This window comes from Mixophyes fleayi, chromosome 6 (assembly GCF_038048845.1).
Source record: "Mixophyes fleayi isolate aMixFle1 chromosome 6, aMixFle1.hap1, whole genome shotgun sequence".
In the NCBI taxonomy this organism is placed as follows: Eukaryota; Metazoa; Chordata; class Amphibia; order Anura; family Limnodynastidae; genus Mixophyes; species Mixophyes fleayi.
The window spans coordinates 52,097,753-52,112,463 of NC_134407.1; positions in this window are offsets into that span (position 1 = coordinate 52,097,753).

A 14,711-nucleotide genomic window follows, 5' to 3' on the forward strand; every position below is an offset into this window, starting at 1 on the left:
GCCAACAAAGAATTTGGAAAGATGATAATTAAAACAATGAATTAATTTTACTAAGCTTTTTTTTTAGATTATGCAGAGCTTGCATTAATATTTTCTGAACACACTTCTGCATGTGTACAAGTCGTCATTATCATTGTTTATTTGTAAGGTCCCTCAAAACTCAGCAGTGCCAAACCAGCCAGTGTAACAAATTGAGCATCGAGCGTAAAGGACACTTACTACCATCTACAATTTCGGGGAGTGAACAAGGGGGGGGGGGGGGAAGGGTCATTTTGCCATAGTCAATATACAGTAAGTGCGTGCCAAACTCAAGCACACGCAACCATGTCCGAATCAAGCTCTGGGCATTGCAAAGTTACTTGTTTTTCTGCCGCACCTCTTGCTCCAGCTACAGGGCTAGTCTAAGTCCTGGCAGTCTTGTATGCATGGTATAACATGTGTTTGCAAACATGGAGAAATGGAAAAATGTTTTTTATGCTTTTTCTTTTTTACTGTTTTATCATTAATGCCTTTATTATTAACTGGTTACATTAATTCTATATTTATATTCTTTCTGTGCATTACTTTGCAGATTTATAATCCACATTGGCTTTTGACGTATCCTGCAGTGTCTTGTGTAGTAGAGCAGAGTACACCTACACCCATATTCATAAGCGTACGTATCACTGATTGGCCATGGTAGGGCGTTCCATAAGTGAGTGAGTAGTACGGGAGATGGGAGTGGGAGGGGCTTATCAAGATGAAGGCAAATCACAGGTCAGATACAAATCTAAGAGAGGCAAGATGGAGAGTATAGCATGATATGTCAAAGATATATGGGATTGAAAGAATTGAGAGGGCTCTGAAAGTATTGGTGATTATCTAGAATTGGATTCTAGAGGTTATGGGGAGTCAGTGTAGGGATTTACAGATTGGTACAGCATCATCATCATCATCATCATTTATTTATATAGCGCCACTAATTCCGCAGCGTTGTACAGAGAACTCACTCACATCAGTCCCTGTACCAGGGCCATCTTTTCCATTGGGCACGATGGGCAGGTGCCCGGGGGCCCCACAGGCAAGGGGGCCCCATATGCAGGGCTCTTAATTAGAATAAATAATCCTGCAAAAGAACAAACCTGCAAAAAAAACCTTTAAGGGTCACTGAGCAAGTACATCTATCTATCTCTATCTCTATATATCTATATCTATATATGTATCTCTATACATCTATATCTATATCTATATATATGTATATATATATATATATATATATATATATATATATGTAGGGGCCCCGGTGCACTGCTTTGCCCGGGGGCCCATAATGTTGTTAAGATGGCCCTGCCCTGCCCCATTGGAGCTTACAGTCTAGATTGCCTAACACACACACACAGACAGACACACAGACAGAAACACACACAGACTAGGGTCAATTTGTTAGCAGCCAATTAACCTACCAGTATGGTTTTTTTTGAGTGTGGGAGGAAACCGGAGCAGCAATAGAAGTATTCTTGTGTAGAGGGATAGGTTAAAGAGGTGTAGACAACAATTGGGGTGATTGAGTGGAGCAGTTGAGAGGGAATGTGTGAGGATTCAATACTAGCTCCAGATGACAACAGAAGTGGCAGTATAGAAAGTGTATATGGAATATGTGAATGTAATGTGATAGTTTTACAATGAAGACAGTAGGACAAATGGCTGTATGTCATACCAACATGTACAGGGCCGTATTTCCCATTGGGCACAATGGGCAGGTGCCCGGGGGCCCTGCAGCCCAGGGGGGCCCGTCGGAGGCAGCAAAAAAAAAAAAAAACCTGAAAAAAAAGAAGAAAATACTTACCGTGCTGTCAGCTGGCGATCCGGCTCCCTCCCTGGTCTCCTCCTCCGTCGCGCTCGCAGTGCATGTAGGGCGTGACATCATCACGCCCGCCCGACATCCATTGCGGAGCGCGACGGAGGAGGCGACCAGGGAGGGAGCCGGATCGCCAGCTGACAGCACGGTAAGTATTTTCTTCTTTTTTTTCAGGTTTTTTTTTTTTTTTGCTGCCTCCGACGGGCCCCCCTGGGCTGCAGGGCCCATATATACAATCATTTTTTTAATTTATTTTTTGTATATATAGGGGCCCCGGTGCACTGCTGTGCCCGGGGGCCCAAGATGTTCTCAAGAGGGCCCCAAACATGTACCAGCGCACTTCAACTGGTTTTATGTAAAAAATGATATATACAGCTATGTTGGTCTGATATTCTTTTAAAGAAGTATCTGCTCCTTCCATTATTAATTATTTACCTTTCACTTCTCTCGTTTTGCTCTAATGTGTGTACCAATGTCACACAATCATATATCCAAGTTTGTATAACACATTTTTATTTATTTTCCTGGATAGGCATAGCCCATTGAAGGCATATGTAAAACAAGAAAGTTACAATAAACACAGTTTTCATCTATAAATTAAGAATGTGATAATCACAGAAGTATATTAATACATCACTACCCTTCATTTCCATTTACCATAATACATGTAATTACATTATGCCTCTAAAGCCTGAAACGCTTAGATTTATGAGTGATGCATATTACAATACAGCCTCTTAAAACAAACGAAAAAGCATAATACACACATAAATCACTTAGCCTGAAAATACATTATTCATGTACTGTATATCCAGGATACAGCTCTGTGCAGAAATAAAACAAAAAAAAACCCCAGCAGATGCAATGTTTCAAAAGAAAAACAGTTTGCTTGTAAAAATAATATATCAGTTTGATCAAGTAGTAAACAGCCCAGTTTATGTACACTTAGAGGGATATTTACTAAAGTCTGGTTTCATGAAGCTGTCATTTATTCTGCGCTTTTTGGTGGTTTTCAAACAGCAAGATTTACTAAAGGCAAAACTACAGAAAAACATCCAGAAGATCGTTTCACAAAGTGCTACTTTAGACATTGTCATCCCGAGGTCTTGCATGAGAAGAATAAACAGCATGAAATTTATCAACAAGCTTCAATAAACACCAGATAAAAGAGGTGCTTGTGACAGGTTAGATATACTGCCTGTCAGAAGGGACAAAATAAATAAATAAATGAAGAAAAAAACCCAAAAAACCCTCCTCTTCTGTACAGCCCAGATGGGGTGGGGTGGGGTACACCAAATGACCCCCACAGCAAGAGATGTCTACCCCAGTTCTATGTAGCCCTGGAAATTGTACTTGATAATAAACAAAGAAAACATAGTGCCCCCATTCCTAAATAAAGCTATAATAGTTCCCCCATTGAATAAATTATTATTATTGTTATTAAATGATAGTGCTTCTACTGAATAAATAAATAAATAATGAATAATATTGGCTCCTGATTGAATGAATAAATAAATAAATAAATATTAGTACCCTTGGAAGAGAAACAAATAATTCCCCCCTTAATTTTTCTGCAGTGCAGTAGGTGTACTAAATTCTTAACTGGAATCTTATTGTTATTGACGTAATCTTTGTGGATAAAAAAATATAAAACCCTCATACATGAAGCAGACTTAATTAAAAAGACTCATACATGAAGCATACATGAAGCAGATGCAAAATGAGTTCATGTCCAGTAAGCCAATCAGGAGCAGTCTCTGAGATGGTCATATGGATGGGACACGGCTTGTTGCTTAATTATAGGACGGATGGGAGGTTTTTTTTTTACATTTTCAAATTTTTTTTTTTAACTAGTTAATGTAGGGCGAAACCTGATATTTTACATCAGATTTTGCCAGGCAGTTTGACCTAAACCGCATGTGGCTTGGGATAAACCATATGCAGTTTAGGGGTTACCAAACTGCCACAATACCACACATCTCAGTGGTTTGGATTTTCACCTTCCAAACCACTCCCAATATGGATGAAGAGCAAAGGTGCAAAAAAGAGCACTGTCTAGTTCCCCCATGTGACCTCCAAGCCTATTAATTAAACTGTTTGTGGATCTTTGTGTTGAACTGCTCATATGAGCCTCATTTAGGGGGTAACCATGTACAATTGAGGTCAAAGTGTAGCTGAGGGGCATCGCACAGAATTTTGGCTTTGCAACGCTGTGCCTTGATTGGCCACCTAGTGCTCTTCATGGTTTACCCTCCTCTCTGCACTTAGAAGCAGCCACTGCAAAGTAAAAGTGTACCTCGATGTGTAATCTTTAGGAGGTGCACTCTGGATAAATGTAAACATCACATCAGTCCAGCCTCCCACTTTCCATTTTTTTCCCCAAAAATACTGTTAGTGTAGCCCTATTATGGCTTAAATAAGTCATGACAATGGAGAAACATCGGGAATGTTTTTATCACATCGCTCGGATTGTGCGTAAACATTTACTTCTCCACTGAAGGACTATACTCTTAATGGGACATATTTGGTGGAGAAGTTAATTTAACAACACATAATCCTGTATAAAAAGCAGCTCCCATGTACAATTCACTGCTCAAAATTAAGAAATAAAAGCCTAGGCTGGTTTCCACTATAACGGGGAGACTATGAGCGTGGCCTCCACACCCTACCCCATCCCAGAGGCTACCAGCCCTGCTCTGAAAATTGAGATGGCTCTTCCTGACATCCCTGGGCTGCAGGGTACAGGCAAACAACAAAATTTAGGGCCCTTGAACGACAGCTTGCCTTGTCCATTGACAGGATCCTTAAGACACCTTGGGGGTGGGAGTGCATGAGGAGAGGGTGTCTAGGACACTAAGGGTGCTTCCACTGGGCCTGCTACCTCCACTGTATGTGTCCAGTGGGTGCACTGTGGCTGCAGTGTATGCTCCCTCATGGTACCACAATATGCTGAAACCACACAGAATGTGAGGAAGATTCGTTATAAATTTTCCATTTTTGTCCAGGGAAGATGAGAAACACAACCGGCCTACAGCACAATGTGTAGAATTTATGCCTCGTTGGAACCTCGGGTTCAATGCGGGCCAGGGTGCTATCTGTGTACAGTGTGTATATTGGCCCCATGTTTGTGTGGGTTTCCTCTGGGTGCTCAAGTTTCCTCCCACAGTCCAAAAACATACAGTATTAGAAGATATTACTAGATTACCCTTAACGTGCATGTCTCTGAGAGGGGCATTAAATTGTAACCCATACTTGGGCAAAGACTGATGTGTCTGAGTAAAGTGATTGTACAGCACTTCCAAATAAGTTGGCACTGTATACAAGGCATAAAAGTAACGAAGGTAAAGAGAAAAGAGAGACTGTTAAGTCAAGAATGAAGAGTGAGACGTAGAAACTATGTCAGTAAAGGACCTACTGGTCCATCTAGTTTACCCTTTGTCTGTGTTTGTTTTGGAGGGCAGTTGTTACTTTGTTTTATAGATATTCTAAGTCTTAACAATAGCAGTATATTTGTCCCATTCAGTCTTGAATTTTTTTACTGTGTGATTAAATATAGATTTCTTATTTGGAAACTATTTTGAATAGAATACTAACTCTTTTTCCATTTACCCGTTAATGATTCTAACATTGAAAGCTTTTTTCAGCATTGATTTTATAATGGAAAAGTGCAGCAATATACTCCCCTCATTTCAGCATCAGCGGCCCAATCTGTTGTCTTGTTAGATAGTGTCAAGGACACTTGATAAATACAGCAGTAGAACAGCAGGTTATGAGAAGCTCTGGGACTTAGACAGTATAATTGTGAAAGTAGTTATAAATTAACACAAAGAAGCATTTTCATGATCTATAACTGAGGTTCTTAACTTTTGGGACCCCCAGTAATTTCAGATGGGTCCCTTTGATCCTCTTCCTTTAAATCTATTCTATTTTACTAATTAATATATGACCGATATTACCAATATTATATTGTATAAGTTCCCCATTTCTTATTCAATATATTATTAATAGTAAAATATTTAGGGCCTGGTTCATTAAGGAAAGTTAAGTAAAAAAACTGAGTAACTAGTCTCCTGGACTATATGAAAAAACTGACAGTATTTAAGTTATGTGCAAAATAGAAAACTAATTTGCACCCCTTGCATTGTACCATGGTTTTGTCCAGGAGACTACTTACTCAATATTTTTACTTAACTTTCCTTAATGAATCAGGCCCTTACTTTGTAAACTACAATAACGCTATTAAAAAAGAACTAAATTATTAATAAGAAACTCAACAATGGGTTGCAAGACTGACTCATAGACATAATCTTTGCCCTGTTGAAACATATTGAAAATCCTTGGTTAAAAATGTTTTTATTTTTACTACTAATATTAAAATCTATAATGAATATATGTTTAGAATATAGTGTGAATAGAAGTAAACATTTCAATTTGTTGCATTAGTGAGGAAGACAAATTTGTGAACATTTGTGAAAAGTGGCACAAAGGAAAATTATACTGTAAACCATAACAAGCAATCAGAAGTTAGTTTTTGTTTTCTATACATTTATAGAAACAAATGTTGCTGCACCTTTTTAATTTAAATTGCTGGGAACTTCCTTACAACCTGCATATGTCACACAGGGGCGCATGCAGGATTGTCAAAACCCCCAAAAAAAACCCACACGAGAGAGCTGCTGCGCATCGGCAGCGCTGTCCTATACAGCAGCCGCGGCGCTGTCAAAGAAGCGTCCGCGGCAGTGCTGTATACAATACAGCACCGCCGCGGACGCTTCTTTGACAGCGCCGCGGCTGCTGTATAGGATAGTGCCACTATGGCGGCCACTTAGTTAGCGCGGGGGGGGGGGGGGGGGGTTTCTGGAGACTCAGAAACCCCCCCCTGCGTTCGCCACTGTCACAGTTGCTGTATATCACTCAGTATCTAAAAGCTTTCTAGAAGTAGCAGCAAATTAAACCTGGAAAACATAATAAAAATAGATGAAATAAAAGTCATAAAAGTTAATTTATTGTAAGAATTCATCTAGTTCAATTATATCTAATTTAACCAACATATTAAAATCTAGGATGATAACATTTTATTCATGTTTAAGAACATTAGGACATTGTTAAATGGTAAATACAATAAATGCATACTTATAATATAAGTAAAGATCTTCTCAAACAAACTCAAGTTATTTTTGGTCACATTTGCTTATTGCATAGTTTACATACCTAACATTAGTAATTAGGTAATTCTTAGCTATCAGGTTAAATATGGATATTACAGTAGACAAAAGAGTATTCTGAAAGTGAACTTGATAAGGGTCACAACACCTTGTTTTATTTAACTTAATCTCCTGCATATCTGTGCGTCCCCAGTTTTGAAGAGGTCAGAGGATACAACAACTTGTAGCCAATCAGACCATCACAGTGTAGAGCAGGCCTGTCCAACCTGCGGCCCTCCAGATGTTGTGAAACTACAAGTCTCAGCATGCCCTTCCAGCTATCAACAGGCTGTCTACTGGCAAAGCATGCTGGGGCTTGTAGTTTCACAACACCTGGAGGGCCACAGGTTGGACAGGCTTGGTGTAGAGTATTTCATTAATGTGCTGAGGGAGGTAGTGACCTGTCTACTCATGTAATTGTTTTAGGGAGAACAGTATCATGATATGAGGAGGAAAAGGAGGCAAGTCGAAAGTTTTAAACTGAGAGTGGAAAGAGCAGGGTCCCCCAATCTTAGGCTCGGGTACAACTGATGAAGGAAAATTGTGGTGTCGAACACACCTGTATATGTAATGAATTTCATACAACCAACTTGTATTATACAACAATAGTGACAGTTAATTATTTTCTGGTTAAATAGCATTGGTTATTTTCCACTTGCATTACATTTTTTTTTCACGTGGGCCAAGCCTACCAAGGGAATGTATGAAAACAAAATATTTAATTATAGGGAAGTTCAGCTGAGCAGATCACAGCATCTGTTTTGCCACACCTGCATCCAGTGTTACTGCTGCACCCACATATTCAAGCATTTGGTTTTATTTAGTCACTTTCCAATGCAGAAAAAATGTTGAAAATGTATCTAGTGGCAATAAATTCATAAATTCACTTTACTCAGACGCGTCAGTCCTTGACCATGATGTCTATTTTGAAAAGTGCATGTGCATCCTTTTATTCCTTAGATAGATCAGAAGAGTGTATATGCAAAAAAATTGTTCTTGTGCCATTATTGTTAGGGCATTGCCCTTTATAGGAAGAATCCCAGCCTGCTTGAGCGGATGTTAAGACCAAACTGACTGGGTCAAAATACAGAGCCTGGATTGATTGCTAGAGCAACAGGCACTAGGGAAAGCAGATAATTACATCTGAACGTCCTCAAACTGGGGACTAAAACCAGACTTCACTTCCCTAGGTCCACTTCAAAGACGTGCCTAACACCAGTATAACACAATGGTTATCAACAGGGACATACTAGTGATAAATAATGATAAATTATAAAACAGGAATAAATTCATAATAATGAATTCACATATAATAAAACAATGCAGAGAGGCATTGTTTCAATGATTTAGAATTATTTTACCAGTTTTGGAAAACTCTGCCCTAAACATGAATTTGACTGGGAATTTCCCATCAACCTCTCCCTAATGTTGTCCCAAGATAATTGAATTTAGATATGGAATGGAGAACTAACTGGAGAGGGTCCTAATTACCACACTTCCTAAAAGTCGTTGTTTTTTCTTACTAGGCCAGGCAATTCCAGGTCTGCATAATATTTAGATAAATCAGCATTCCAGCTAGACACCACATAGCAAGAGTTCAGCTTTATTTGGAACCCCTTTTACCTCTTTAAATTTTTATTGTTCAGTTCTGTCCATCCTTCCTTGGGTATCCAATCAATCAATTCCGCACCATATTGAATGCACACAATTTAGAGCAATCTACTCTTTAAATCTTAATGTGAGAGTTCGGTATCCAAGGATTGGGGGTCAACCCCCCTTTTCCTTCTCTTATGGTCTTTCCTATATCACTCCTTTCCCAGTTATTAATCAGAAAAGCAAAGAAAATTTCAAAATAAACACCTTTCCTGTCCGACAGTAACTAAACACACAGGAAGACCATCTCTCCTGTGAACGTCCTTGTGTCCCCCACACATACAAAACATAGAGGCAATTGTTCACCAAATGAGAAAACAACATGGAGTTTATTACAGAATAAACAACATACAGGAAAAGCATAAACACTGAAGTAATGCAGAAATTAGTAATTGCCACAATTAAATGCAGACAGTCTTTTGTTGCATCACTGAAATAAATGATATCTCTTGAAGTTATGCTGAAGCAGATTGTACAGTCTTAGGCAAGGCAAGTTAATGCACAATGTATCTTGAAGCTTTGCTGGTGTAGATTAACAAAGAGTACAGTAATCACTGTGAAACGCCTCTTTGTGTAACACTGAAATAAACAATATCTCTTGAAGTTATATTGGAGCAGGTTATGCAGTCTTAGGCAAGGCAAGATAATGCATGATGTCTTCTGAAGTAATGCTGGTGCAGATTAACACAGAGTGTAGTGATCAATGTGAAGCCCCTCTTGAGAGCAAAGGATAGTTACCGATAGTGCCTGTAGTTTCTGAGTTGAGCTCAGGCCCGGCGCTCCCATTAGGCAAGGTTAGGCACTTGTCTAGGGCGCCGGGCTCTGGCAAAACTGTGCGGCGACCGCTGACCATACCTGTCACGGCCACCGCACAGCATTCAGATGCACGGGGGAGGGGGGAAGAGGCTATTGCTCACCACCGCCGCTTCTCTGCTCCGTCTCCTCCCCTCCACTCACTAGTGTCAGTGAGTGGAGGGGAGGAGATGGAGCAGAGAGGCGGCGGTGGTGAGGTAAGGAAAGACGGGGTGAAGGGGGAGGAGGGAGGAGGGCGCCGAATTTTGCGGGGGGCTGGGGCGCCGATTTTGTAAAAATGCCTAGGGCGCCATGGAGGCTAGCACCGGCCCTGGTTGAGCTATATGTGAAGAGCTTGTAGATTCAGACCAGTAGACAGGAGACAAACAGAAACAGACATGAATGATGCAGCCAGGTATCAAGAGTCCAATATGATCAGAGCCAGAATCCAATAGATTTTTATAATGCAATTCAGACATCAGAATACAAATGAATGCAAAATCAGGAACAATTACAAGGTCAGGAACAAACTTGCACAAGATAAACTGGACAAGGTATAAGAATTAAGAAGCATTTGTATCTAATTCTATACAACTCTATCATACCACTTTTATACTGCCGCCCCTGCAATATCCCGGGTTTTTGAAGCCGGGTTTTTGCCGGGGCTCGGAGCGTCCCAGCTCAGAAACACCATTCATACTGCACCTCGGACCCGGGAATTTCCCGGGTTGACTACATTCATACTGCACAAGTCTGTGCCCTGGCAATTTGTAGGAGTCATCACCAGAGCAGTTTTCATTGGCTGAAAAACGGTGATGTCATTGAAAGGTGACTGGTTTGTTGACGAATAAAGATGATGCTAAAGTGGGTGGTGATTGTTTACCACATTACTTTTCATCATGGCCGACGACTCACTTTTGTGTAGCCCAGAGTTCATGTTTACTAGTATTTTTTTGATGTTTTATGCAGCAAATGAGAGTTTGCTGCAGCTGCTGACACTGTGCACTCTTGCACAGTCCCAGTTCAGGAGGAGGAAGGTGAAGTTTATGGCACAAAAGAAGAAAACTCGGTGTCTGTATATGCGCAGGAGGAGAGCGTTTCTCAGGGCCAGCATTGCCTCAATTTTGAGATTCAGTGCTGCCAGTAACCGAACCATGCGTGCCAGAGATCGTAGCCACGGAGAAGCTTTCTGGTCTACTGTGGAAGCGTTTGAGGAACAGCAGTGGATGCAACACTTCAGAATGTCACGTGGGACATTTTACTATGTGCTGGACCTTATTACCCCAGCACTTTCCAGGAAGGCCACTAACTTTGGGAAACCTATTCCACCATGTAGGCGCCTTTCTATTGTGTTGTGGTGGTATGCTACCCCTGGAGAATACCAGACAATCTCCTGCTTGTTTGGAGGGGGGGGATATCCACGGTGTGCACTCTAGTGCATGAAGTCACCACGGCATTGCTGGAAGCCCTGTATCATCGCTTCATCTCCTTACCGCAAGGTCAGCGCCTGGATGATACAATTGCAGGATTCCTAAAGCGTGGGTTTCCACAGTGTGCTGCACATCCCCATCATTGCCCCCACAGACAACCATGCGGATTACTACAACCGCAAAGGCTGGCATTCTATCATTCTGCAGGCTGTGGTTGACCACAACTATTGGTAAGCATTTTTTATGTTTTTTTTTATGTGACTGTGCCATGTGTAATGTGTATTGTAAAACATATTTATATATGGTTTTTTTTATGTTAGTTTCACAGATGTTTTCATCGGGTGGCCTGGACGTTCCCATGACGCCAGAGTTCTAGCAAATTCGGACCTTTACCAAATTGCTGAGGAAAGACAAGATGGCTGGCTGTTCCGTAGAGAGGTAAATATCGGTGTAATGTTGTATGATGTTTTTGTAATTGAAGCTTATATACTATTGTTTGCTATCAATATTGTATGTATTTACTGCCCCTTTTTATATACAGATGTAACACTTGCAAAATGCATTTTCACCATATAGTACCAAGTGTACTGCGTTATTTGACCAATATTTAAAACATGGTGACGTGAAACTGCATGTTTTTATTTACAGAAATCTACGTTTGTTGATGGTGTGGAGATACCGGTACACATCATTGGGGATGCTGCTTACCCTTTGAGGCGCTGGCTGATGAAGGGGTTCACTCAGCAACATCACCTGCCTCAGGAACAGATCCGGTTTACACATACCCTCAGCTCTGCTCGGATGGTGGTGGAAAATGCTTTTGGGCGCTTGAAAGGACGTTGGCGCTGTCTATTGAAGCGCATTGACATTGACACCAAGCTTGTGCCCCACGTGGTTGCTGCTTGCTGTATTTTACATAACATTTGTGAAATTCAAAAAGAGCAATTTCTACCTGAGTGGAATGTGCAGGAATCTGAAATGCCAGTGCTGTCAGTGGACTCCAGTACTTTTGAAGGAGAGCGCACCAATACCTCTGCTGAACTTATTAGGACCACCCTCACTGCCAATTTGACCTCACTTGTTTGAATGTACCACACAAATGTAAAAATAAAAAATATATGTTTATTTCACATATTGTATTTGGTTTTGTACATATTTCCTCATATGTCTCTTCACAAAAAATGATAAAATGACACAATATAAAAGTGCTTACTTTAAGCATGTAGAAAAAAATAAAATATATACATAAGTAGTAAACCGAAGACACAAATGTGCCCAAACAGTAAGTGCAAATTTGCTTTTCAGGTTATATATATATATGAGAAGCTAACAGTGTGATTCCAGATCACACATAACATACATAATAACAATTAACAGTGAAACATTTGACCATAAAACATGATTATTACAATTGCCTATATTATGGCATTTCTGGTGGTAGAGTGGTTTGGAGTGGAAAACCCGGTGGGTATTCTATGTTGGGGTTACCCATAGGTTGAGCATGTTGTGTATTCTGTACCGGGTTTGGAGGGTTATTGTTGCCTAACATGGGTTGCCCCCGCTGGTACATAGGATAATGTCCGTCATAATAGTAAGGACTTGGAGGAGGTGCCTGCACCCGTGAGAGGAGTCTGTCCATGAATCCCATCACACACTCACGATTTTCGCGTAACACGCGTTCCTGCATGTTCATGATTTGCATGAGGAGAGTCCTGCAGTTCCCGCTCATTGTCCATGAAACGCTGCAGTTGTGTATTCTCGTGTTCCCTCATGGTGCTGTCCATCTCCCGCAGTTGATCCATCATGACAGTTGTCATTGTTTTAATTGCTTGGTCTATTTTGTTGGGCCTTTTGCGTTTTTTAGGAACGTTGTAAACTGTACGTAGAAAAAAACACAGTAAAACATACATTAGAATATGTAATGTGGCAGAACAAAAAAGCAGTGTTGTAAGCTGATATGTGCTTGAGGCCTCCGCCCTCTTGCCCAGTAGTTTTGCACTGCAACATATGCATAGATATGTTTTAATACTTTGGAGTGTATTATATTTGTCTTTTGGGCTTTTTGTTGAAATAGTTCTCTTTTTAAAGTTATGTAGAAACATTGGTGTTTGGTTTGCATTTATGTTGATATACTTCTCTTTTTTTACAGTTATGTTCAAACATTTTTTAATTTTTTTAAAGTTATGTAGATATATTTTTGGGTATTTGGCTTGCATTTCGGTTGATATAGTTCTCTGTTTTTGGGACTTTTGTTTATACAGTTCTTTTTTTTACAAATTATGTAGATATAAATGTATGTATATATGGTTGGTTATTATGTGAGATTATTAAAGATACTTACTGTTGGAGCGTAAACTGGGACCTAGCATAGACTTTGACACCGGCACTGGTTCTGGCTGCGTTTCTTGCGAAGTCTCTGTAACGACTTGCGCAGCAGGGAATGGCTGTGAATCGTTCAATTCCTCCCAAGACATGTTGGTGTCCTCTGTTGTGGCAGAGCACTCCAGTTCTGGGGTGTCTTCAATAGAATCTTCTATTATTATCGTTGCGGTCTCTCTTGTCTGTGTGCTCTCTGGTGGTGTTGGTATAGCCGCATCCACATTGCTAGAAGATGACAGTGCAATTGGATTTGTCAGAGGAGAATGTCCAAAGACCATATTGCACTGGTCATAAAAGGGCCAGTCCATTCTTTCAGCGCCACTTTTGCGCCTGTTGTGGTCATGGACTTTAGTGTACTGCTTCTTCAGGGACTTCAAATTGTTCAGGACTTGTTGCTGTGTCCTCTTTATGCCACGTTGTGTGAGTATTTTGGCAATGTTGTAGTACACTGTGGCATCCTTCACAGTCCCAGTCACTTGCCTTCTAATTTCTTCCTCCCCTCTGACATTCAGCAGCTCAAGCACCTCTTCCTCCATCCAGTGTGTCATAACTGCTGTAAATAAACACTGTTTTTGTAAACTATTAAAAGCAATTTTCTCAGTACGAAAAACGCTTCTGCTTCAGCTTTAGCTTGAGAACACCATCCACCATCTCTCCTAAAAAGCTTCTACAATGTTCCACGGGCTTCCAACGATGACATCATCTCCCAGAGACAGGCAGACAGCCAATCAACATGTTTTCTGTGCAACCCGGGTTGAAAAACCCGGGTTGCACCATTCATAGTGAAGGCGACCCGGGTCCGACCCAGGAATTACCCCTCGATAAATCCCGGGTTGAAGACCCGGGATTTTGGACTTGTACCATTCATACTGCACCAAGACCCGGATCGTTTGAGCTCGCCCCGGCAAAACCCGGGATTTTGGTGCAGTATGAAAGGGGTATCACTGACACCAATCAGCTATTCAGGGAAGGAACAAATGTACTGCAGCTGAGAACTAACTAAAAGCAGCGATTCAGGGAACAGTTCTTCACAGGGAGGCAGACCTACAGAGCAGCTCAGACTTGATAGAAAGCAAGTTCTGGGCGCTAGAGGTAAAACATGTGTGGCAAAAAGGTGTCAGTACCTTTTTGGGACATTTTGACACATCATTTCATTTGTATTTGTATGTTATTACATTTTATGTGAAAAATTTGACTTTTGCATTTATTAATAACTGTCAAGACGCTCTTCTCTCTTGTGCATATGACACTTTGTTATATTATATTGCATACAAAAGGGCATTGAACCTTTTGCTTTAACTGTCGAGTCACTTCTCTATGCTATCATGGGCTGAAAGTATACACACTTGTTACTTCTGATGCAACCATGGTACAAATGCTAGTGTTGTCCCGAGGACGCATCTTGTCATGCGTGCG